The 25,000-nt window shown below is 38.5% G+C and overlaps 1 protein-coding gene across 5 annotated transcripts in view; it reads right to left on the bottom strand.

The window, feature by feature from the left end:
* The window catches only part of LOC143028445 (uncharacterized), a 407,331-nt gene that overhangs the window by 198,580 nt on the left and 183,751 nt on the right, over window positions 1–25,000 (bottom strand). Inside the window, exon 1 of one of the 5 annotated variants that reach the window (XM_076190550.1) lies at window positions 16,989–17,304. The exons of 2 other annotated variants lie outside the window; for them this stretch is intronic. The gene's annotated coding sequence lies outside the window, so the exon portion shown is untranslated. Of the gene's footprint in view, window positions 1–16,988; window positions 17,305–25,000 lie in introns of those variants that run through there. 2 more of the 5 variants (XM_076190552.1, XM_076190556.1) reach the window with 2 other exon arrangements.

Genomic DNA, 25,000 nt, shown 5'->3' on the forward strand with positions numbered 1-25,000 from the left:
GGGCATAAGCCAGTTGTTTCCTGACGACACTGCGCTTGTAACAGGATCAGAGGAGGGATTTAGAATTAAGGAAGTTATTGACATAATTTGGGAAAGTGTGTGAAAGAAGGAAGTTGAAGATAAATTTGGGTAAAAGTAAAGTGATGAGATGTACATGGGGAGAATGTGGCAGCAAATTGGAGGTGATTAAGAAGGGAGAGAGACTGGAGAAAGTGATTACCTTTAGATTACTGGGTGTTAATATGGCGGGAAAGGGGGAGTGGAGGTGGAGGTAGAATGTAGATTGAGAGAAGCAATTAAATGTCTAGGGGTATTAAAAAGTGTAAAAAGAAATAGACATTTGGGAATGGATGTTGAAAGGAGATTGTATGAAGGAGCTATTCCGCCGACAGCACTGTACGGGGCAGAAATATGGAACATGAGGGAAGAAGAGAGAAGGAACTTGAATGTGTTTGAGATGAGGTTCCTGAGAAGTATGATAGGGGTTACTAGGCTGGATAGAGTGAGAAACAAGGAGGTGAGGAGGAGAGCGGAGGTGGAGAGTTGGGAGGTAGGGTTGATGAAAGAGTATTGGGATGGTTTGGACACATGGAAAGAAAGATTATTGAAAGAGGTGTGGAAGGTAGAGGTGGAACGAGTGAACATAAGGGGGCAACCAAGGATGAGATGGATATTCATTTATTTATTAATTCATTTTTTATTTATCTATTTATTTATACATTCATTGTCAGACCTAAGTAATGCTTTCTGTCATTAGAAAATATAATTTTACTAATTTTTCTTTTTAAACACATGAAAGTTAATAGTAGATTTTATAGTTAAGCTAGTTAGCCAGATAAACACAACTTGAAAACTATATAAAGTTCTATTTTCTAATAATAGATGTTTGCTAGGGCTGACGGAAGTTTTAAAGTACAGCCATTAAGTCTAATATAGTGCATCGATAACTAGATAGGAGTAACATACATTTCTGTAAATATTGTTAATGTTCATATGTTTTTATCTACTTTTGTCTCTTATTTGCCTTTTTTATCATTATCAATATAATTGCTTGGACAAGATGAATGGGAAGCATAATTACTATTTTCCTTATCATCATTTTTATTAATTCATATCTTAACATGAATAATGACCCGTCTTATTCAATTACTTCTTATTCACTTGTTATTTCTTATTAGCCACGATCAATTGTTATGATTATTGCTGGGCAATATGAAATGAAATTTTTTATCATTCATGCGTTTCATTCATATTTCAGTATTAGAATTAAAGAATCATATATACTCATGTCCTGCTTAATCTTTATTTTCAATGTGATATTTCTTTATTTCAACTGCTATTTCAATTTCCAAGACAAAAAACTAAGGGACCATTTCCCGCTTCTACCCAAAGAAGATTCCTCTATGTTTTTCGCTAAGAACTGCCGTCCCTGCCTCCTCTTTCCCCCAAGGAATGGTAATGTGCAGTAGTACAAGGGGACGTCAGCATGATATTAAAGGAAAAGTTTTTTCGACCTTTTGCTCGTCGTCCGGACGGCGAGGTGGCTAGGCATAAATGCCTTTGCCAGAAATCGGAGATTAAAGACCGAACCTCCAGGTCTGCCAACCCTCAACACTCCAAACCCGCCAAATCCCCACAAAATCCCAAAACCTCGCTCCCCCACCTTACTGATTGGAATCACGCGTTTGTTCTCTTAACGAAGCGGAGGATTTCGGCATTGCTGGCGACAAGTGAAGAAATACACGCACACAAAAACTCCTGACGACAAGTAAAGAGACAAGTTGCGCTCATCAATGTTTCGAAAGGATTCGTTAGAGCGTGAGCCCAAATATTTCAACAAAACCTGGCATGGTCTACGCATCATCCATCTCATCCCTTTCCGTATGGATGGTGTTTATCCTGACTGGCGTCATCCATTTTTATTTTCATTTCCTTGCCACTCCTTCGGCAAGAAACAGTTGGAGATAAAACGTCATCAGATCCTTCTAAGTATGAAAACATTTGTCATGATGAAGCCCTCATAGATTTCTTTCTAGATATTGCCAGTAGGTTTTATTCACCTTAAGTAATAACCACGTGACTACTCTCAAACATTCACATGTATAAAACATTGTGCTTTCTTCTTGTGTTGGTATTGTTCTAGTACTGGATGGTGACCTTAACACGTGCTAGTTTATTTTTTTATTTTTTTTTAGGGGGGGATTTTTCTGTAGGACTGATGGTTGAAGGAGTTTGAAGAATGGAGTTTGGTAGTTGGTCTTGAAGTACTTGGTTTTCGATCTGAGGGTAAACGTGTTTCTGCACGGGTGTGTTGTGTACTGCACGTGATAAATTGTCATTGATACATCCCCATGGTGATAACAGTGAAATCAAGAAATTAAAGGAGCTGTAGAACTCGAAGTAAAAAAAAAAAAAAAAAAAAATTGTGATAGTAGTAAAAGGACTTAAGCAATGGTGGTGGTAAAGATAGAAAATAAGGAAATTGAAAAAAGACAGAAAAATAGACGCGAAAGAGGGAACAACTATAGCACAAGACGAGAGCATAGCAACAACGGCCAGTCTGCAGCCCATAATGACTGAATGTGTTGACTGTCCACTCGTCACGCGTCCGGGCCCTGTCCCAAGCGACCCCGAAATCCGCCAATTGTGGCAATTGTGGCAATTGCGGCAAGTGCGGTGCATTAGACGTGCAATATCGAAACCGGCTGGACGGGTGGGGGGAGTGGAAAGGGGTGAGAGGGAGAGGGAGGGAGGAGAAGGAAATGACAAGGAGTTGAAGAGAGTGGTGGAAGTGGGAGGGAGGGAGGGAGAGGGAGTGGCAAGGAGTGTGAAGAAGTGGGAGGAAGGGCGCGAGATAGTATTCCTTCACTTGGGTTTTAGCAGAAAAATTGCATTAAACCCTTCCCTTCGTTTTAAAACTCCAGCCCATGAAAATTCCCTCCTTAGAAACAATTAGAATACACTCTCCTCTTGAACTTGAAGCCTTACTTTATATACTTAATTTTGTTTTATGATAGATGATCTTATTCATGTCATGGATAGCATTTGGAATACAGAGATTTGTTCTGCCAAAGACCCTGGGTGATCAGGATAATTAATATTTTTCTAGTTAATGTCAGATAAATTTATTCCAATGGATGGTAACGCTAAAGTAAAGATGAAAATTACATTAATTTCTTACGATAATTAATGGATCATGATAAAAACAGGTCATAAAGATTAAACTGATAGAGTAAGGATTATGAATGTAGCAAGGACGTCAGTGATAACAACTTGAAGCTACTCAAACAATTTACTATTTTCAACATGAGGTAGTTGATTTGTTTTTGAATATAGAATGTTTATTTGCGCAATACTTTCTGCATCTACATTGTAGAACACACATATCTGCTTATAACGTAATTAGACAAAAAGTGTTCTATCTTATAAAACCTTTCTCTTGCCGTTATTATTCCCAATTGTTGTCTTCATCGTAAATGTTCTTGTTATTTTCTCTTTTACGAATAATACAACAAGCAAGGTTCTGAGGATTACATCATGTTCCCTGGCTAAATAAATCAAAGGTGGCAGTATCGTGCAAATGCATTTATTATCTCTAACAACATAATTGCTATCAACAGTGTTAGGTTATACTTATATCGTTCCGACTCCTTTACGTCCACTAATAAGTCTAAATACGCTAACCAGACAAGAATTAGTAACCTCAAGCTGTCAGGAGAGATTTAGCCCTGAAATAAGTGGAACTAGTTTCATTGACCGTGTGGTCACTGGCTAGAATGTTGTACAGTTGTTGTTGTTGTTTTCTTTCATATTTACACGTGAATTTACGCGTGCTCTTAACACCTAATTCCTATCATAAGAACAAGTGGACCACGCGGAAATGTTGCCAATTGTACGATCGAACACAAACAGGCGACAAAAGTGCGACATAAATACAACTGATACGACAAACATATGTTCTCAAGCAGCTGATACAGTGGACAAACACATGCAATCATCCGATAAGAGGAATAGATATGATAACACAATATTCGGTCTGGTGGCTTGAAGGATGGCGAGTTCTTAACAAGTAGTGGAACGTCTTTAATTCTGACATAACCTTCTCTAAATAACTAAGCGCAGCTCGTACGTTTGTTCACTGAACATTTGTGTTTCAGTTACATACATGATCACAATGATTACATTTGTCCCTTCCCTTTCATTTTGCCTTTGTAACTCATTCATTTCACACCAAGGTTAAATCCTCTTCTTCCTTTCTCGATTTCCTTCTAAAAGATATTTTTATTGATTTCAAAAAATGTGTCATATTCTTCCACCATTTTAAATCTGCTCCCCTTTTTGTCTCCTTTATCCTTTGTTTTGCCTCTCTTCTCTCTTCTTTTAACTTCTCATAATATTCTCTCGTCCTACTATGTAACCAGTCTCTGACTGTTGGATTCTTCCCTTCTACTATCTCTTCACTTTATCATCCCACCACTCACCCCTTCCTTCTATCCCATCCCATCCTTCTGGTTCCACATACAACCTATGCATACCTTGTCACTACTTTCTTTAAACAGACCCATTCCTCTTCAACACCAACTTCCACTCTGTCCTTCACCATCTCCCACACTTTTTTCAATGTCTTGTACTCCTACTCCTTCTCCTTCTTATTTAAACAGTTTGCTCTAAGCGTCTCCCTACCTTCTGTCCTTTTCCCCTTTCTCCATCTATCCCTCATTCTCAACTTACTTTCCACCAATTTTTTTTATCTGGTATTCCCCTACTCTCTCCCCTAAGAATATGTATATCCAAAACTCCTCCTACTCTTTTCCTATGGACCACTGTATAGTCCATTAAAACCCTTTCTACGACCCTTCCAACCACCAACCTCTCCTATGTGTACTTTTGATTGACTTTTTCCTTAAATATTGGCCTAAAAAACGGCTTTTGCAACCCTACCAGGGGTTTTTCACCGTAACCTTACATATTGTACCATTACCCATGGAAACTACACCACAGCACATATACGAACAAACATACATCCACGCCTTAATGCGAACATCCATCACATGATCAGTGCGTGATAATGGCTAAGTAGCCAGAAACACATCTTTACGTGCACATACACCACATCCCCAAATAAACCCGAACACAAATTAAACCATAAGAAATAACCACATAATAGGACCAAAATTTTATAATATAACCTATGTTTAAAACTTCTATTTGTATAATAATAAGGCTAATATTGTAAAGCTGTCAACGCCCCTCATCAGATCCTGATTTTGGCTTTTAAGTGGTATATTAACCACGACCGAGCCGGGAAGTGACAGTCAGTAGGTAAACGTAGATCCAGTAGGATCTACGTCGTGTATTTCAAGTGCCAAATATAGAAGAGAAAAGGGACAGGCGAGTTTTATTGCTGTACTAGTACACCTGCTGAAACATTCACTTCTCATTTCTCGCTTCGTGGGAGTGGAATATTGAGTTTAGTGGGAAAGTCATGATATACTATGTGTTATATTAGATGAAAGGGATTGAACATTTGATATATTATAATAATTACAGCAATATTAACAATTACAGGAATAATTAATAATAATGATATTAATATAATGTGCTCGGTTGTATGTAAGGCATTAAATCTTTTGACACTGAATCTTTTTTATCCTATTCTCTACTATTTTCAAATCCCAGAAATTCGATTATATGATATTGTGTTATGTTATTCCATCTATCAATGTACCAGTAGACTCAAACGTTGCATAGTTTAATAACTACACTCGCCTTTTCCTGGCATTTGAGGATAGGCGCAATGAAGCAGTGGTCACTATCAGCATTCCCCTGGGCTGGTATCCTGTCCTCCTCCCAACGTATCCAAGTAGGTACGAATTATTCTGACGAACAACTTTGTTTTTATCCTGTCTACTAAAATAAATGGACCAAATGGTAGTTTTTACATAGAAATATTGTATTTGTGTTTAGAATCATTATATAAGGCATGGCTTTCAACTGACGCAACTATCAGATTTAGTAGTATCGAAGTATCAGATTTAGTATCAGATTTAGTATCAGATTTAGTAGTATCGATGTATCAACAAAGAAATGATACAAATTTCATGTTTGTGGTCAGTCTACGGTCTTGGCTCTCCACGATTCAAAAAGCGTCCGATCACAGCGCTGAAGAGCTCGATTGAAAACAGTTGAGCATACAGTACACGCGAGTCCCAACTTTTGAGTAACAAAATTTCAAACGATTAGAACTGAAAATCATAGCAAGTGATTTCACTCAAGATCCAGATATAAGCTGAAAAATACATTAATGTCACAAATAGACCTGTGACATCCGACTTTAGTCGCATGTCAGACCACCGAGAAAGATATCACTTCTAAAGTAGATGGAATGCTTATATGGATAGAATCCGGAGAAAACAAATCCGAAAAGGAATTTATCGGTAAAATTTACCAACATATGGTGACCCGCCTCCAGATACATAAACAAGCAATCTAACAAACTGGACACGAAGTGAGATGGCGAAATTCAAATGCAGCAATATTGATTGACTAATGTTTCCAACCAATACGTTTTTAATGAATATATCCCCCCAAAAAACGAGTTTATCAAATCAGGGGGTTAATTAGAATGACATACACGCACACAGATGGAGACGGGGTTAGGAAGTACGAAGAAAAAAGGGAAACAGACAAACCATATGTTAGTTGTTGATAACATTCTCTTCACTACAACAACGTCGCTTTGTTATTTGTGATTACGTAGCTATATCTAAAACAAACTTCTCAAAATCGGCATTCTATTAATCATTTGTACATGTGCGTGATGTATGCATGTGTGTCTGTCTTTTTTGTGTGTTTGTTCGTATTTTTTTAGGGTACACTTTTAATGTGTATTTGTATCAAGTGTGTGTATGTTTTTATGTGAATATAAATGTGTTTTATTAGATTTGTTTTTAAGAATATTCACTTCTCTGTCTGTGCGTGAGCGTACGTTTTTGTGTGTATCTGTTCATGCACATGTACGTATACTTGTGCGTGTAAATCTTGCGTGTAAGTTTTTTTATGTTCTTTAAAGGGGTTTTATTCAATTGTAGGTTACGAGCGTTCGCGTCCAGTCATGTTGTATACTGTCGTGACCTGTTTACGATCTCGTAAATTTCTCTTACCTCTCCGATGGAGAGTTCGATGGCCTATATTAGACAAGAGAGTAACTAGTTTGCCTTAATCTAGACCAACCCAGAAATCTAAACACTCTTAATACGTGTGGTAGATTATATCGGGTGGTGGAAGAATAGCTTATGTAAAAACTATCCAGTTTACGAATAATTGAGATGGTGAGTACTTGTTTGACAAATGAAGGTGTAGAGCGAGGGAATGCTAAATCTGTATTTTTTTCGTAACACGAGTACGGAATATCAAAAGACCTGTTTTGTCAACTGTGCAACTAAGTTTCGCGCGGCAATTTGGAGCGCACCCTTTCTTTGTAGGAAGCGACATTCCCGTGCAGTGTTAGGTGACAGAAAGGACGTCACTCAATAGATTCAGGTCATTTGTTAGCAATGTTCCTTGGCACGTAACACGCCACACACGAATTCCTACGTCACACAACGGAAACGGAACCCCCATCAATGTCACATTCGGAACGACAAATCTTTGGGTTATTATTTAACAGGTGTTGTTCAAACAACAACTGGCGACGTAATATAAGTGGAAATAATCCGGTGGCAGATGGTGGACGTGTAAGAACATAAGGACATACGAATGGAGATCACAAGAGATCATAAAGCTTAAAACTATACAGTTCCATATCCCTTACCAACTTTCATCCCTGTCCATAAAGTGATCTAGTCTTCTTTAAAAACAACAAATTGTTTCAATGGTGAATTCGTTCTTACTATGTCTATTCCATTGGTTAACCAACTCTCTCCTATTTCCTTTTTAAACCTAAATTTGTCCAATCTAAATCCATTACCACGAGTCCTACCACCTAGTCTTAATATGATGATCTTGCTTGTATCACCCTTGTTAAAACCCTTACCCCATATGAACACTTCTATGATGATTTTGCACATTACCACAGCCAGTCGACGCGGCAGAGCGTGATGACACGACAGATATGAGGAAATCGATGTTTCCTTAGCTATAGAGACCACTTCCTGACAGCAGTCAGAGTTTAAAAATAAACAAAATAAAGTGAAGATAGATCAAATAATCTATTAAAATAAAACAAAGAACAATACAAATACGAAGAAATCGATGTTTCCTTGGCTATAAAGAATTTAGAAATAAACAAAATAAAGTCAAAATAGATCAAATAATCAAAAGTGATATAAGATATATTCTATTAGAATAAAACAAAAAACAATACAAATAAATGTATGTATATGAACGTGTACAATTATAGTCTCACAATAAGGCCTTTGTAAAATTTTACTATAAAAGATGCTTCATTATATGAAACAATTTACTGTATTATCCTCTATTACAACGATTCCATGCCATCCGGTTACAAAGAGGAGAAAGAAATAAAGAAAGAAACAGACCTTAACGCCATTTTGAATCTCGTATTTTCTCTATCTATATACCAAGGGATTTTCCCCCTTATAAGGAAGGTACCCAAGTCAAAAGGCAAGTACCTACTCCTACCCATTTCATTCTAAGCCATTCATCTTCCATCCATCAACCTTTCCTCCCTCTCATCTTAGCTCTTCTTTGATGCCGGGGCATCCCTGTATCCTACCCACTGCCCTGGGTCAGAAGCAATGCAGCAAAACACAGTACATCTACAGCAAGGCCGCTTCACTTAATTGGCGACCCCCCTCCCCACACACACACACTCTCCGTCCCATCATGCGAAAAAAGAGAAGATGGGGAAGAAATCCCTTCGGGTTGCATCAAACTATCATTCTTACATAACCATTCTCTATTCCCCTATCTACCATCCACTCCTATTCTTGTATCACAGTATTATCAATACACAGTCATTCTCTACTCACCCCTACTCTGCTCCCTCTCCCTTCCCTGCTCGACAGACATTCCCCACTTGTTCAAAGCCCCTTTTACCCCATCCATCCATATCATCTTCGGTCGTCTTCTCAAGTTCACTCCCTCCACCTCTGGCTTCCATACCTCTTTTAATAATCTTTCTTCATTCACTCTTTCCATGTGTCCAAATTATCCCAATAATCTTTCATCAGCTCTATCAACCGTCTTTTTTTTACCCTCGTACCACTTCTCAGATATTTCATTTCAAACAAATTTAAACTTCCCCTCTCTGCCTCTCTTAGAATTCAAATCTTTGCTCTATACAGTGCCGTCGGCAGAATCATCCCTTCATATAAATTTCTTTTTGCATTTGTTCTACATTTCTTTTCCTCGTAACATTTTTTAATCTCCCAAGGTATTTATTTGTTTCCCTCAATCTACAAATTACCTCCACCTCCATTCCTCCCTTTCCTGTCACATGCGGCCCCAAACACCTAAAACTATCCACTTCCTCCGGCCTCTTTCCTTTAAGACTTACTTCCAACTCTCTGCCATGCTTTTATCCACATTTGCCTTCAAAATTCTCCTATCGTATACCTCCCCAAACCCCGTCACTGACTACCTTAATCCCACCACTGGCCCTGCCTCAAGCACAGTGACGTCAGCAAACAACAACTGGCTTATCTCCCACTTCTCCCGTTTTCTTTAACCAACTCCAGTCCCCTGCCCATTACCCTCTCCTTTACTTCCCGCACCACCGCATCCATGTACACACTGAACAGCCATGGCGACATGACACATCCCAAACTCCGTCACTAACTTAATCCCACCTCTGACGCTGCCACAAGTGCAGTGTCGTCAAAAAAACAACAACTGGCTTATCTCCAATTTCTCACATTTTCTTTAACCATCTCCAGTCCCCTGCCTATTACCCTCGCCTTTACCTTCCGCACCACCCTATCTATGTACAAATTGAACAGCTATAGTGACATAGCACATCCCAAAATCCGTCACTACCTTCACCCCCTCCACTAATCTGATCCTGCTATAGGCGCAGTGTCGTCAACAAACAACAACTGGCATACCTCCCACGTCTCTCATTTTCTTTAACCGTCTTCAGTCCCCTCCCCATTACCCTTGCACTTACATCCGCACCACCCCATCCATGTACACATTGAACAGCCATGGCGACATGACACATCCCTGATACATCGTACATTTACTTCAAACCACTCGCTCTCTCTCCATTTTCAACTATAGCACAGGCTTTACCACGCTCGTAAAACCTCTTGTCTGCCCTTAACAGATTTTCTCTAATCCCATATATCTGCAAAACCTGTCATAAGCCTTTTCCAAATCCACAAAGTTTTCTCATATATCTGCCCCACCACAAAGGACCGATCCACGCAAACCCTAACCTTCCTAAACCTACATTGTTAACCATTAATTACTCTCTTACTGTTCCTCTTCTAATCTTCTCAGTTAAGCCCTACCAACTACACTCAACTAATTGATCTATCTAAAAAACCCACAGTCACACCTGTTCCCCCTCCCCTACAAAGCGGAACCACACAAGCCTTCCTCCAGTCCTCCGACACTCTATTCTCCTCCAAACACACATTAAACAATCTCACTAGCCAGTCCACTACCACTACACCTCCTTTCTTCAGACGCTCCGTGTGACACCCAATCCAACCTAGGTGCCTATCCTACTCTCATCATTTTCAAAACTATTTTCCCTCATATTTTCTTACTTCTCCATTTTCCTCTCCCATTACCGTCATTTTCTTGGCAATTTCCACTGCTACCACTAATCCCTCCCTATCGTCCTCCTAATTCAAGAGCTCTCTAAAATACTCGGCCCATTTTCCCCTTACCGTCTCCTATTCTGTTCACATCCCCTCATCAGCGTCTTTTACCTTTCCTTCTCTACATGACCCATCTCCCCTTCTTCTCTTAACTTCCTTCCAAAACATATTTTTATCAATTTCAATGTTTTCTGTCATACTTTTCCCCCATTTAACATCTCTTCTTTTTGCCTCTTTTACCTTCTATTTTGCTTCTCTTTTTTTCTTCTTTCTTTGTACCTCTCATATGTTTCTCTTGTCCTATTTTCTCTTGTCCTATTGTCCTGAAATACAGCATTTCCTTATTGACAGAATTTAAACTATTATATTCGCAAGGTGGTTATATAAAAGGTGAGGAATCTACGCCAGGAGACGCGTGACTGCGGCCGAAGCCGTCACCTCTGCCTTATGTGCTCGACCTTTTGGGGCCTTTAACATTCACTTATGAGAATCAGAGAGAAGTGCAGGACTTTAGCGCACAACTTTGCAAAAGCGTGACCGGCACGCTTCCCATCATGCCACCAGCCACCGGTGGTTATAAAAATTTCACTATATTTGGTTCGAGAAGGCAAATTTCAGTGAAGTCGAGGGTTTGGAATGTTCCCGAAGTTTTGACAACTCGTTACAAATTCTATTTTGACTAACGCCGGAGATACTACTCAACATTTACTTAGTTTGGTCTAACACCAGACATTTGTATTCCACTAAACCATTCCAATTGATAATTTACTTTTAAAATTTCGTCCTGCTTGACGGCAGGCGATTTTTGGGGGACAGAAAGGTCACACTAAACGAGAAGCCACAAGAAACCATTTTCAGGGATCTGATGACGTTGAAGTGACCTCACTGTGTCCCAGAAACACTCCGATTTCACTTCAGTCGACTGGAATTAATTGGTGCATTTCTGCATAAGTGAACAAGTTAATTAAGGAATCTTTTTATACTCTGGCGAGAATAATTGATACAACGTAGGCGACACAACTTGAGTAGGTTTTATTTCATGGGTCCGGGGGCTTCATTTCATATGAATAATGTCGTACTCTTGCACTACAGATAAAGAATACTAGGGGCGAGGGCGGGAGTCAATGCACCCTAAGCTATGCACCTGCCGCCGCCTAGCCCTAACCATAATTTTATATATTTACTGCATCCATAATTATTTATTCCGTTGAAGAGAGGTACTATTCGATGTATATTCATACATACATACATATCACAGTAAAGTAACGTCGTAGCACATTAGTAAAATAAAATTTCTTTTCCCACCGTGGGAAAAGAAGACACTAATGTCGAAAGTTCTGTATATTTCGATCACTAACTGTGATCCTCTTCAGCAGGATACATACATACATACATACATATTATATTATATATATATATATATATATATATATATATATACATATATATATATATATATACAAAAGTATATGACTTTGTACTAAGGAAAAGAACAAATTTTTAAGTTCTAATTTTCGCATGCGTTTCGCGGTGCAACAAAGTAACAGCATAAAGTAACAGCAACTAGATTGGTAAGCTAGCAGCAGACATTGAATGACTGCAGCTGTTTGGTGGCTGCTTTGGCCCTTTTGCAGTGCCACCGTGCCTCACCCCCTCCACAGTAGCACCTCTCCCACCCCCTTCCACCTACAAACTTGCGATGAACTTATGGATTTTTGCCCGGCCAGTGCCAGGTGATGCTATTCAGCTCCGAGTTGGGGGAAAGACGGCCAACGTTGCACGGCGTGACAGCCAGAGGAATATTTACCGTGGGCCGAGTCGCGTTGTCCCACACATGAGGATGGCCTGGGATACATGTATGTATGTATGTATGTATGTATGTGTGTATGTATGTATGTATGTATGTATGTATGTATGTATGTATGCATGTATGTATGTATGTATGTATGTATGTATGAATGAATGATCGATTCCTCTGTTTATTGTCATTGCTACTAGGCAACCTTATTTGGTTAAGATAAAAATTAAGAAAAACCCTCATATTCTCCAAACCTGTCCCCATTAAGTTTTTGGCGTTTATATATTGACTTTGATTTCCGCGAGATTCTCTCGTTCTACTTAGGAAAACTTATGTGTAGACGTCAAAAGGTTTAGGCATTTACTAGTCTCAACGCTGCATCACAAAACATCGAACTCAAAGTCTCTGCAGCCCCAAAGACGAAGCCAGTACCATCGACACCAACAACCACCACCACACTCACATCACGCACTCCACAACACAACTAGAAAATTAATCATTTTCAGGTCTTACATACACGCGGCTTCAAGTTCCCGTACACACACATTACCAACACATCCTTGAAAACAACATACAAAAAGTTATAAATGCAATAACCAATGCCAAATATCATCAATAAGCGTGGGTGTCACATCCAAATACCAACATCGAAATATTGCAATGATGTACGAGTTTATTCGAATAGGCCAACATGTCCGCAACTATAACTCACGAACTTTATCAAGTGAATTTGAATAATAATTGAGATAAGAGAAGCACATACAAGGCTTCCGTTTTTAATGGAACCTGTCCGGGCAATAAGGAAAAAATAACATTAGACTTGGTCAGGCTCAAACAATTATTGTTTGAATATCATGGGATTATGTATGTATGTATGTATGTATGTATGTATGTAGGTAGGTATGTAGGTAGGTAGGTAGGTAGGTATGCATATATGCATATATGTAGGTAGGTATGCGTGTATGTATGTATGCATGTGTGTATGTATGTATGTATGTATGTATGTATGTAGGTAGGTATGCATGTATGTATATATGCAGGTATGTATGCATATATTTATGCATGTATGTATATATGTATTTATGCATATATGTATTCATGAATGTATGTATTTATGTATGTATATATGGATATATGTATGTATGTATTTATGTATTTATGCATATATGTATTCATGAATGTATGTGTGTATGTATGTATGTATGTATGTATATATATATGTATGTATTGTATAGATGAAGAAAATAAACGTTGGATTCGTCGAAATAAGTTTATTTCTACGTTTCGAACCCTGTCCAGGGTTTGTCTTCAGGGATATACAGATATATCAAATAGAATCAATAAAGAGGGGCATGTGAGCCACCCTGGGAAAGGTTTCCCAAGCGACCGTTCCTCGTCAGACAGTACACTCATCACCAGGAAGGACACCAGTAAAAAAAAAAAAAAAAAAAGAATAATAAAAAAAAATAGTAAAATACACATACATGTACACATATATAAATAATCCGTAAAATTAAATATAGAGGAATAGATAAATACAAAAATAGAAGAGAGTAAATCAACAATCACATACAAAGGAGAAGCAGGGTATAGATGTTAATGAATAAAGGGACCGGTAAAGGTGTGATGCTATTTTTAGAAGCTTGGGCAAATGACTACGCTAGCGTTTATAGATGCGTCAACTTGAACCCCTTTCACAAGGACACTAGGGACAGGCTGAACAGAAGGCACTCGACCCGGCAGTGATATGTTGAACCTCCTATAGGGGATGCAGAACTGACTTTTTCCCCTATCCCTCCTCCTGATGGTATCTCTTTTGGATCTTGATCTTTGTCCTTTTCTTGTTTCGGAACCACGTCCCATATTTTTGCTTTTAGGCAAATAATGAGCTATAAAACTCTAGCTTAGGGATTTTGTCTCCTAGGTTCATTTATCGACATTTACACGCTGCTTTTCCTTTGTATGTGATTGGTTATTTAATCTATTGGACTATTTTGTCTCTTTTGTTTTTGTATTTATTCATTCCTCTATATTTCTTTTTACAGATTATGTGAATAAGTGTATATGTATGTGAATATATTTATTTTTCTAACTAGTGTCCTACCTAGTGATGAATGTACGGTCTAGCGAATAACTGTCGCTATGGAGACCTTTCCCAGGGTGGCACACATGCCCCTTTATATTGATTCATTTTGTTATCTCTGTATATCCCTGAAGACGAACCCCGGATAGGGCTCGAAACGTAGGAATAAACTTATATCGACGAGTCCAGGGTTTACCCTCTTCGTCTATAGAATGGTTCATGCACTCCAGCTCTTCACGAGTGTGTATATATGTATGTATGTATGTATGTATGTATGTATGTATGTATGTATGTATGTATGTATGTATGTATGTATGTATGTATGTATGTATGTATGTATGAATGTATGTATGCATATATGGATGGATATATGTGTGTATGTATGTATGTATGTATGAATGTATTTACATATGTATTTATGCATGACTGCATATATGTATCTATATATATGTATGTATGTATATATATATATATATCTATATGTGTATGCATGTAAATATGTATGTATGAATGTGTGTATGTATTTATATACGTATGTATGTATGTATTAATGTGCGTATGTATGTATGCATGTATTATGTATGTATGTATGTATGTATGTATGCATGTATGTACGCATGTATGGATGTATGCAGGTATGCATGTATACATGTATGTATGTATGTATTTATGCATGTATGCATGTATACATGTATGTATGTATGTATGTATGTATGTATGTATGTATGTATGTATGTATGTATGTATGTATGTATGTATGTATGTATGTATGTATGTATGTATGTATGTATGTATGTATGTATGTATGTATGTCTGTATATATATATTTATGAATGTATATGTATTCATGTATGTATGTATTCATGCATGAATATATGCATGTATGTATGTATGTAGGTGTGTGAGGTAGGTGTGTAGCGTGTGTGTGTGTGTGTGTGTGTGTGTGTGTGTGTGTGTGTGTGTGTGTGTGTGTGTGTGTGTGTGTGTGTGTGTGTGTGTGTGTGTGTGTGTGTGTGTGTGTGTGTGTGTGTGTGTGTGTGTGTGTGTGTGTGTGTGTGTGTGTGTGTGTGGTGTGTGTGTAGGTGCGTGTGTGTGGTGTGTGTGTGTGTGTGTGTGTGTGTGTGTGTGTGTGTGTGTGTGTGTGTGTGTGTGTGTGTGTGTGTGTGTGTGTGTGTGTGTGTGTGTGTGTGTGTGTGTGTGTGTGTGTGTTTGTGTGTGTATGTGTGTGTGTGTGTGTGTGTGTGTGTGTGTGTGTGTGTGTGTGTGTGTGTGTGTGTGTGTGTGTGTGTGTGTGTGTGTGTGTGTGTGTGTGTGCTTATGTCTATGCTTGTATCTATGTTTGTGTCTGTGCTTGTGTCTGTGTGTGCGCGTGTGTGTGTGTGTGTGTGTGTGTGTGTGTGTGTGTGTGTGTGTGTGTGTGTGTGTGTGTGTGTGTGTGTGAGAGAGAGAGAGAGAGAGAGAGAGAGAGAGAGAGAGAGAGAGAGAGAGAGAGAGAGAGAGAGAGAGAGAGAGAGAGAGAAAGAGAGATTCACTATGGTCTTGGATCACGTGATGGACTCGTGATCGATAGCTATTTCCCTCCCGGATGAGAGCTTAGAGTTCATATATGACCGATGTACGGGTAATGCTGTGACCTTACACACACACACACACACACACATGGAACCAACTCCCCGCCCACGAGAGTTGGAGTAACAACTCGCAACGCAGCGATACTGAAATTATTTCAGCCCTGGGCGGGTTTCGAACCCTTGACTGCCGTAGTGGCGGCCAGGAACTCTACCAACTGCGCCATCGAGTCGTCTCTGTGTGTGTGTGTGTGTGTGTGTGTGTGTGTGTGTGTGTGTGTGTGTGTGTGTGTGTGTGTGTGTGTGTGTGTGTGTGTGTGTGTGTGTGTGTGTGTGTGTGTGTGTGTGTTTATGAGCTGCCACTAAAGTGTTAGACACTGAACTAGTTAGTGTATTCCTATATCTTTATCAATTTTGTTGTTCCACTTAATCAGTAAACACTAGCATTTTGGTGTTTATCGATGAATTCCAGTCGACTTATAGAACACTCACTGGTCCCATGCGGTTCACTAAACTCCTCACAACTTCATAAAATGGTTCACTATTATTTTCACTATGTTATAGCATTTTCCTTAGGGTTCGAGTCGACTCTAGCTCAGGAAGAAGTAAAGGTACTCCATTTTTTTTGCACGGTTTCGAAATCTCCTTTGTTCACAAACACTTAACCATATTTTAGATTCACGTGAATTTCTAGTGGTATTCGGAATGGGTTACCCATCACCCTGGGAAACAAAAGAAACGTAACACACCTTTGCTACGCATATTAACACTGAACACCTTCCAACATGGAGCAAGTACACTGAAAAACATCACGGTATGTAGAGAAAGACGTACAGCGGCGTGGCGCGTTACACCAAAACACTGAACGTACTAAAGTCTTCATAGTGTCATCGCGTTTCTTTTGTTCTGGACCACACTGACCGACACCAAAAGCACTGAAAGCCACATCCATCGGTACACTAAATCTACTGAGTTTCTGGCTGTCCACAGTGGTGGGAACTAACTACATCGCACCGGACACGAATGTCCCGCACCTTGGTGGTGCTGGGAATGTTTCGTGTGTGTGCAACAGGCACTCTCGCTAGTACACCGTGCCAGTCTGAGGTCGTGGGAGGGAGGGAGGGGGAGGGAGAGGGGCCAACCCCTCCCCTACTACCTCACCCTACCTCGTTGCCCAAATGTAGCCTGCTCGGCACCTCTTCGTCCTCACCCCCTTCCTGCCTTCCTCGTGTGTATAGCTGTCGCACATTGTGGACCAACATTTCGAACCTTTTATGGTTTTGTTTTGATAACATTGTGAGAGCATTGTAGTTAGACTTTTTCGGGATATTTTTTTTTTTTCCCTTATATCTCAACTCTATTCCATAATAAACACAAGGAATATTTTTTAGTTTAGCTATCTTCTATATCCTGGAGTTCTTAGAATAGAAAAATATATACGTTTTTATGTGTTCTGGTTACGCAAATGATATTTGCAGTTTGCAGATTTCCAGTTATAGTATCTCCTTTTACATTAACACGCTTATTTTTTATAAGGAGCTATTATGACATTATAAAAACACTTGCGCTTATCTAGCGCAATCGATCCGCTAAAGTTAGCGCTTAAAACCCTAGTGAGTGTAGCTCTAGATGACTTTGGGTGGGACATATAAATAAAACAAAACACCATAGAAATAAAAATCCACGTGAACAAGTTACATAAACACGCCAAACACATCAGAAAGCCAATAAACAAAACGTCAGGAATAAACGCTTCACTTCCAGTCCTTGTTTCCATTACCGCGTTTATGCAACACACTGTAGACTTCGTCCAGGTTTCTGTGACCTCACCTTCGCCAACGGCCATGTGAGCTCTCCGTGTCACAGTGCTCTCTACGCAAAATCAATGACCCGCAACATAGCCGCTACTGGGTCGGGACTCGAGTCGTCGTCCACGCCAACTCGCCCGCACCGTCGTCAAAAGCTTCATGACATCGCGAGGAAATCCACCCCGCCCGCCTAGCTTCCGCCTTACCTTCCCCCCGTTCCCTCTCCTGACTAATTTCCCAACTCTGATTCAATACTCTGTTCTCACTAAATTCCTACGTTCATTTCCTAACACCACCAACGTCAACACCACCGTCAACACCAGCACCAACACCCTCAACACCACCAGCACTACCGTCAACACCACCGTCAACACCACCATCGTCATGTTGCTACTGCGGCTCTGGTGACGTTTAAATTCTTCCGCACTTTCTCTAACCTTCAGCACTCGTCAACTTCTTCCACTCCATCTCTTCCACCTGTCCATCCTTATCCTCCCCCTTTATCTCTCTCTTTCTCTCTCCATCTCCATCCTCCTCTTCACCCTCCATTTCATCGTCATCCTTCTCTTCCTCATCCTCTTTCTCCTTCTCATATTCCTCCTTTCCCTCCCCTACCTACTCCTCGACCCTAAACTTTTGCTTTCCTCCTTCTTGCCCTATTATTTCTACTTATTTTTCTCCACTTTTTCCTCCTTTATCACTTTCCCCTCCTCCTCCTCCTCCTCCTCCTCCTTCTCCTCATTCTCCTCTTCTTCCTTCCTCCCCTGCATACCTATTCCTTTTTTCCTTATTTTCCCACCTCCTCTCTTCCTGTTGTTAAAATGGCGAATCTTCCCAGAGATTTCCAACCTGTTTCAGCATTTGGCGAATACTGCTGCAGGGGATGAAAAAAAAATGTTTCGTAACTCACTCACATTCACGCCATCCCTCTTCCTCCCTCCCGCCATCTCTCAATCTTCTTCATTTTCTCAGTTCCTAGTTCTCCCCGTTCTCCTCAACAGACATTCATCTCCTTTCTTCTCAACCTCACTTCCTCCCTCCCACCTTCATGCTACCGTTTCTTCCAATCTTCCTCCCTCCCTTCCTCCTCCTTACCTCACACTTTATTGCCCTGCCTCCATATATCCGTTCCTTCCTCCCTCCCTCCTCTTTCCTTCCCTCTGTCCTTCCTTCCTCCCTCCCTCCTTCTACCCTTTCTTCCTCATTTGCTTCCTCCTCCGTGTTAGGCGTTGACTGCATAAGTTCTATGCAAACAATATATATCACATTTCAATTTCTGCATGTTGGCCTCCTCGAGTCTCTCGATGTTGATGGCTTAGAATTAAAATGTATTGTGGTTGATAAAGATGTATGTATGTACATATAATATATATATATATATATATATATATATATATATATATATATATATATATATATATATATAGTATATATATATATATGGTCAGAAAGTATCGATGGTTATTGCTGACGATATGATAAACACTCTCATTCTCCGTTTTCTTCCTTAACGGTTTCCCATTTTCCCTTCCCTCCCGTACTCCCCTCCTCCTTCCCTATCATAACGCTCCTCAACAAAGAATTTGTCCCCCCAAAAAAAATACTTGTTTTTCACGCAACTGCATTCTAAATCCAAGAATATCTAAAAAAAAAAAAAGAGTTGCATCACATTATTGTTTTTTGTTTTTAAATTCACTCCTTTATTCGGATTATTTAATCAACTGTTTTCTCACTTGAGGATGGAATCCTATTTTGCAATGATGTCCTGTATATTAAGTATGTTATGGAAGAACTTAGTCACGAAAATAATACGTATGATTGGTGCTTGAAAGTATTCCTACTACACATCGGAAATAAATCTTCCTTTGTTCCTCTGATTCATAAACATAAAGTAAAGAAAACGGAAGAAGAATAAGGCTTCTTTTGCAAAAAATTAAATATGAGAAATTTAAATGGAATATCTGTGGTGACCAAAAAGCTGTGGCAATTTAACTTTGAATGCGAACGAACTAAATTAAGTATTGCTGCTTCCCCTGTGAGTGAGATAGTTGGAATAGAAAAATATCATTATATAAAGAGTGTCGATAGTACTGGCGTCTTTAGTATTCCATTTGCTGATCTTGAGAAAATTCATCTGTCCCCTTTTGCACGTCAAGCTAAGGTTGATGAAGAATTTGTCAAATGATGAAGCTGGCAAGGGATTCAAATATTTGAGGAATAAATTTCCCAGAGTATGTGATGCAAAAATCAAGGAAGGTATTTTGTAGGAACATTGATCGTTGAACTAATGTGAGATCAAAAGTTCGACGTTGTACTTACTGGTGTTCAAGAAACAAAATGCATATATATCATTCATCGTATGGACGGGCATGTATGTATGTATGTATGTATGTATGTATGTATGTATGTATGTATGTATGTATGTATGTATGTATGTATGTATGTAGGCATGTAGGCATGTAGGCATGTATGTATGTATGTATGTATGTATGTATGTATGTATGTATGTATGTATGTATGTATGTATGTATGTATGTATGTATGTATGTATGTAGATAGGTATGCAGGTCGTTGGGTGCGTAGTTACGAGGGTAGATGGGGAGGAATGAGTAAATAGTTAGGTATGTCGTCATCGTGTTTATTGTTCGGCAAGTATGCATGTAGTTAGGTAGGTAGGATGTAAGTAGGTAGTTAGATTGGGAGGTAGGTAGTCAGATACGTGGGTTGGTAGGTAGTAGGAAGATAGGTAGGTGTATGGTAGGTAGTAAGGTTGGTATGCAAAGTGTGCAAACATGTGTATATGTATGCGTATATATACGTATGGAAGTTTATATGTATGTATGTTTTGTATATATGTATGTATTTATGAATGTATGTAAGTATGCACTCTCTTTTCATATCATTTTTTCGTTGACACGTAACCCAATTGGTTCGTTATCAAACGATGTTTTCTTAAACTATGAGTGTCGTTAGACTGAAACTTGGTGAAAATAGCATTAAGACCTCAGAACCTTATTTTAGTTATTTCCATTGGGCCACATACAGATTATCGACGCGCGTTTCTGTGTGTGGACATCACAGTTTTATTAAAGACCAAATATAAATAGAGAATAATAAAATATAAAGTAAATACGCTCTTATCAATACTATGAGGTACGCCGCCTAAAAAGTATATGGTTAGTAGGTTTTACTGCAAGTCTATGAAGATTAATGGATATACTACACTCGTCAAACACTTAACTACTATATGTAATATGCATATGTGCCCTCATCCAGTACCATGCACACTTTCGCATACTTAGTGTCACATTTCTATTATTATTTTCCCCTTATTCATCGATTTGTGTATTCGTCTGTTTTTATCATATACTTTTTCACTCATTATTTTTTTTTTAATATTTATTTATGTCTATATTATTTTTCCATTGTTTCTTTTATTCTTCTTTTTTTCTCTCTCGTTTTTCCTTCTTTGTTTTCTTTATTTTCTTTCTTTCTCTTTTCTTTCTTCCTTTCCTTCTTTCTTTTTTCTCCATTTCTTTCTTATTTCTTTCTCTTTTGCTTTTTTGTTTTCTTTTTCTTTCTTTCTTTCTTTCTTCCTTTCCTTCTTTCTTTTTTCTTCCGTTCTTACTTTCATTCTTTCATTCTCTTTTTCTTTCTTTTCTTGTTTTCTTTCATTTTTCTCTCTTCCTTCCTTTCTTCCTCTCTTTCATTTATTCTTTCATTATTTATTCATTTTATTTATGTATTCATTTATATATTCACTTGTTTTCGTATATATTCATTTTGAACAATTTCATTGTAATTCACTCTACCTAAATATTCTAATTATTTTCTTTCATCTATCTACTCAGCTATTATTTGCTAACGCTACTCAATCACCATACGACACAATGGCATTTCGAAAAAAAAAAATAATAATAAATAAATAATTACTACGAAGCTTTCTGCTTACTTAAAGATACTTAATCGGATTTTTTTATATATATCATCATTCATTACAAATTACCTCTACCTAATATTCCTCTATTATTGATCCTACGTCAGCTTCGATACCGAAACAAGAACATTTTGTGTGATCGATCGGTAAGTCTGATGGCCAAATGTAAATACAAACTTAACCCGTACGAGTCCAAAGAAAGTTTGCACATCACCTGACTGGTGACGCCCCCTTTGAGGCCCTCAGAACCACTTCAATGTCTCAGACCATAGAGTCAATGAGAGCTAGTGGAGATTCAATCAAAGCGCTGAGTTTATGCACGAGACGGCGCGCGCGACCCGGCGGCAACGCATCGATGAGCCGCGGCGTGCAGACCCGACGTTGCAACGCATTCAAAATTCATGACTATTTCCTGACACAAGAGATTGGCGGACTCATTGATGTTGCCAGGAGACTAGGTATACAATAAAGGGTTATGTTTCGGTTCTGTGTACGTTTGCGTTTGTGCCTGAGCTTATCTTTGCTCTTTGTAGTTCCGTTCTCATTTGAGTATGGGATCGTAATTCCTTTTTAGTTTCACCTGTGTCCTGGGTTTTTCTTTTTGTGTTTCATGTGTTTGCGTTAGTTTTTTATCTTCCTTTCCTGTGTTTTATTATCGCTCCTACTTCTATTTCTGTTATTTTAAAGATTCCATTTAAATATTCATTATATTCTTATCCATATGTATTATTTTTTAATTTGTATTTATATTCATATGTATTTTGCTGTTCATTTTGTATATGTGCTGATACCTCATTTTGCATTTATGTTTGTCTGCGTTTGTTTATGTTGACTTTAGTTTTGCGTCTATGTTCGTGGTTGCTTCGTACTTGTGCAAGTTGTGTGATTACACAAAACTTTGTGCACTTTATTTGTGTCCGTGTGTGTGTGACTGTGTACGTATGTGTGTGTGTGTGTGTGTGTGTGTGTGTGTGTGTGTGTGTGTGTGTGTGTGTGTGTGTGTGTGTGTGTGTGTGTGTGTGTGTGTGTGTGTGTGTGTGTGTGTGTGTGTGTGTGTGTGTGTGTGTGTGTGTGTGTGTGTGTGTGTGTGTGTGTGTGTGTGTGTGTGTGTGTGTACGTGTGTTGATATGCTTGTCTAGCGACATGTTTACTGATAATAATTACTCCTAGGTCCCTTTCCGAGCTAACTTGTTTAACTTTCTTTGTACCAATTTTATATTGCCCCGATATTTTATTTTTATTTTTCCAAACTCCATTATACTACATTTCTTGATGTTGAAGTTCACTTCACACTTTTGACTCCATTCCCAGACTTTATCCAGGTCTTTCTGTAGTGATTCACTGTCTTCCTCTGTACTTACTACTTTAGTAGTTATGCATCATCTGCAAAGTTCATATAACATTCCACACCTTCATCCATGTCATTTATATATATACATATATATATATACATATACATATATATATACATATATAATATATATATATATAATTATATATATATGGCAAACATAATCGGAGCCAATACAGAACCATGTGGAACTCCACTTATCACTTCTTCCCAGGTTGAGTATTTGTCTCTAAGTACCACACTCATTTTTCTCCCAGTCAGGAAATCTTCCATCCATTTCAGTAAATTTCCTTATATGTGTGTGTGTGCGTGCGTGTGTGTGTGTGTGTGTGTGTGTGTGTGTGTGTGTGTGTGTGTGTGTGTGTGTGTGTGTGTGTGTGTGTGTGTGTGTGTGTGTGTGTGTGCGTGTGTGTGTGTGTGTGGCTGCGCACTTTCAACGCCAGTGGCTATCTGAATGATAAATTGTAGAGTACACATATGGGTACTATTTACCAAATGACACTTTTTTATTTCTTAATATATATTCTATACACATTTTCATTTTGTGTTCATACTAGTCTTTCCCTCCGAAAATTGTACTATTTACAAAATGCCACTCTTTTATTTCGTAATATATATTCTTACACACATTTTCATTTTGTGTTCATACTAGTTTTTCCTTCCAAAAATATAATCTTGGCTTCGTCAACCTGGCGGTGTTTTTAATTATATTTGTTCTTAACGTCATTAAACAATTTCACGACCCTTCTCCAACCACCACCACAAGGAGGGTCTTTATCCATCGATACCTATTCTTAGGCCGAAACCTGGCCATGAATTCAGTTAAATCTGCTGCTATCGGTTAAATTTCAAGGTTATATCAAAGTAATCAATGATATATAAGTTCTTATTCTTAGCTTCTTTTGCAAATGCTCGTTTAAGCACCCACGATTCCAAAGACAAAACATTTCGTCACTCAGATTATTTTTTTCTTTTGTATAAGGACTAGAAATGCGACAATATATAAGAATAGATACACTACATTTGTATATATCATAGACGGTGATTACTTACCTGGAACGCCTTAACCTTCAGCCAGATTTAACGAAAATGAATTTAATCATCACAGCGCCACGGTATACTATGAATAAATAAACGTGGATGCATTAAGCAAATGAAAAACTCGGATGCTTTGTCAGAAATAAGAATAGCATAAGTATGGTGTACGGAATTTGTGTGAATAATATGGAAAATTATTAATAGTGAATATGGCCGTGAGATGGCAGGCGTTGTTTGTTGTCGACGACGTGACGTCACTCCTGTTCAAAAACGACGACGACGGCAATGATGACTGGCGAAGAAATCGTCGGCGACCTTAACTTACCTGTTGGTCGAGCTGAAATTCTTCACCTGTGTAAAATGCAGGAAAATGACCGGCATATGCAGTAATTTCAAAAAGTATCTTCATAAATTGGACATAAGTAATGATACTTTGTGATTCTATTAGAAAATTGTTAAAGAACCATGAAAACTAGGAAAACATCTTTAACTCACCAAACCTGAGATCGTAACAGAAATCAAAATTGGATTTACGTATTCACCGAATTCCTTTATAGAAGTACTTTTTGAACTCACTTTATGAAAAAATACAGACTATTTTTAAAGAGTATACCTATTTCACAGACA

Source organism: Oratosquilla oratoria, chromosome 9, assembly GCF_046742065.1.
Source record: "Oratosquilla oratoria isolate Oo_2021 chromosome 9, ASM4674206v1, whole genome shotgun sequence".
Classification (NCBI taxonomy): domain Eukaryota; kingdom Metazoa; phylum Arthropoda; class Malacostraca; order Stomatopoda; family Squillidae; genus Oratosquilla; species Oratosquilla oratoria.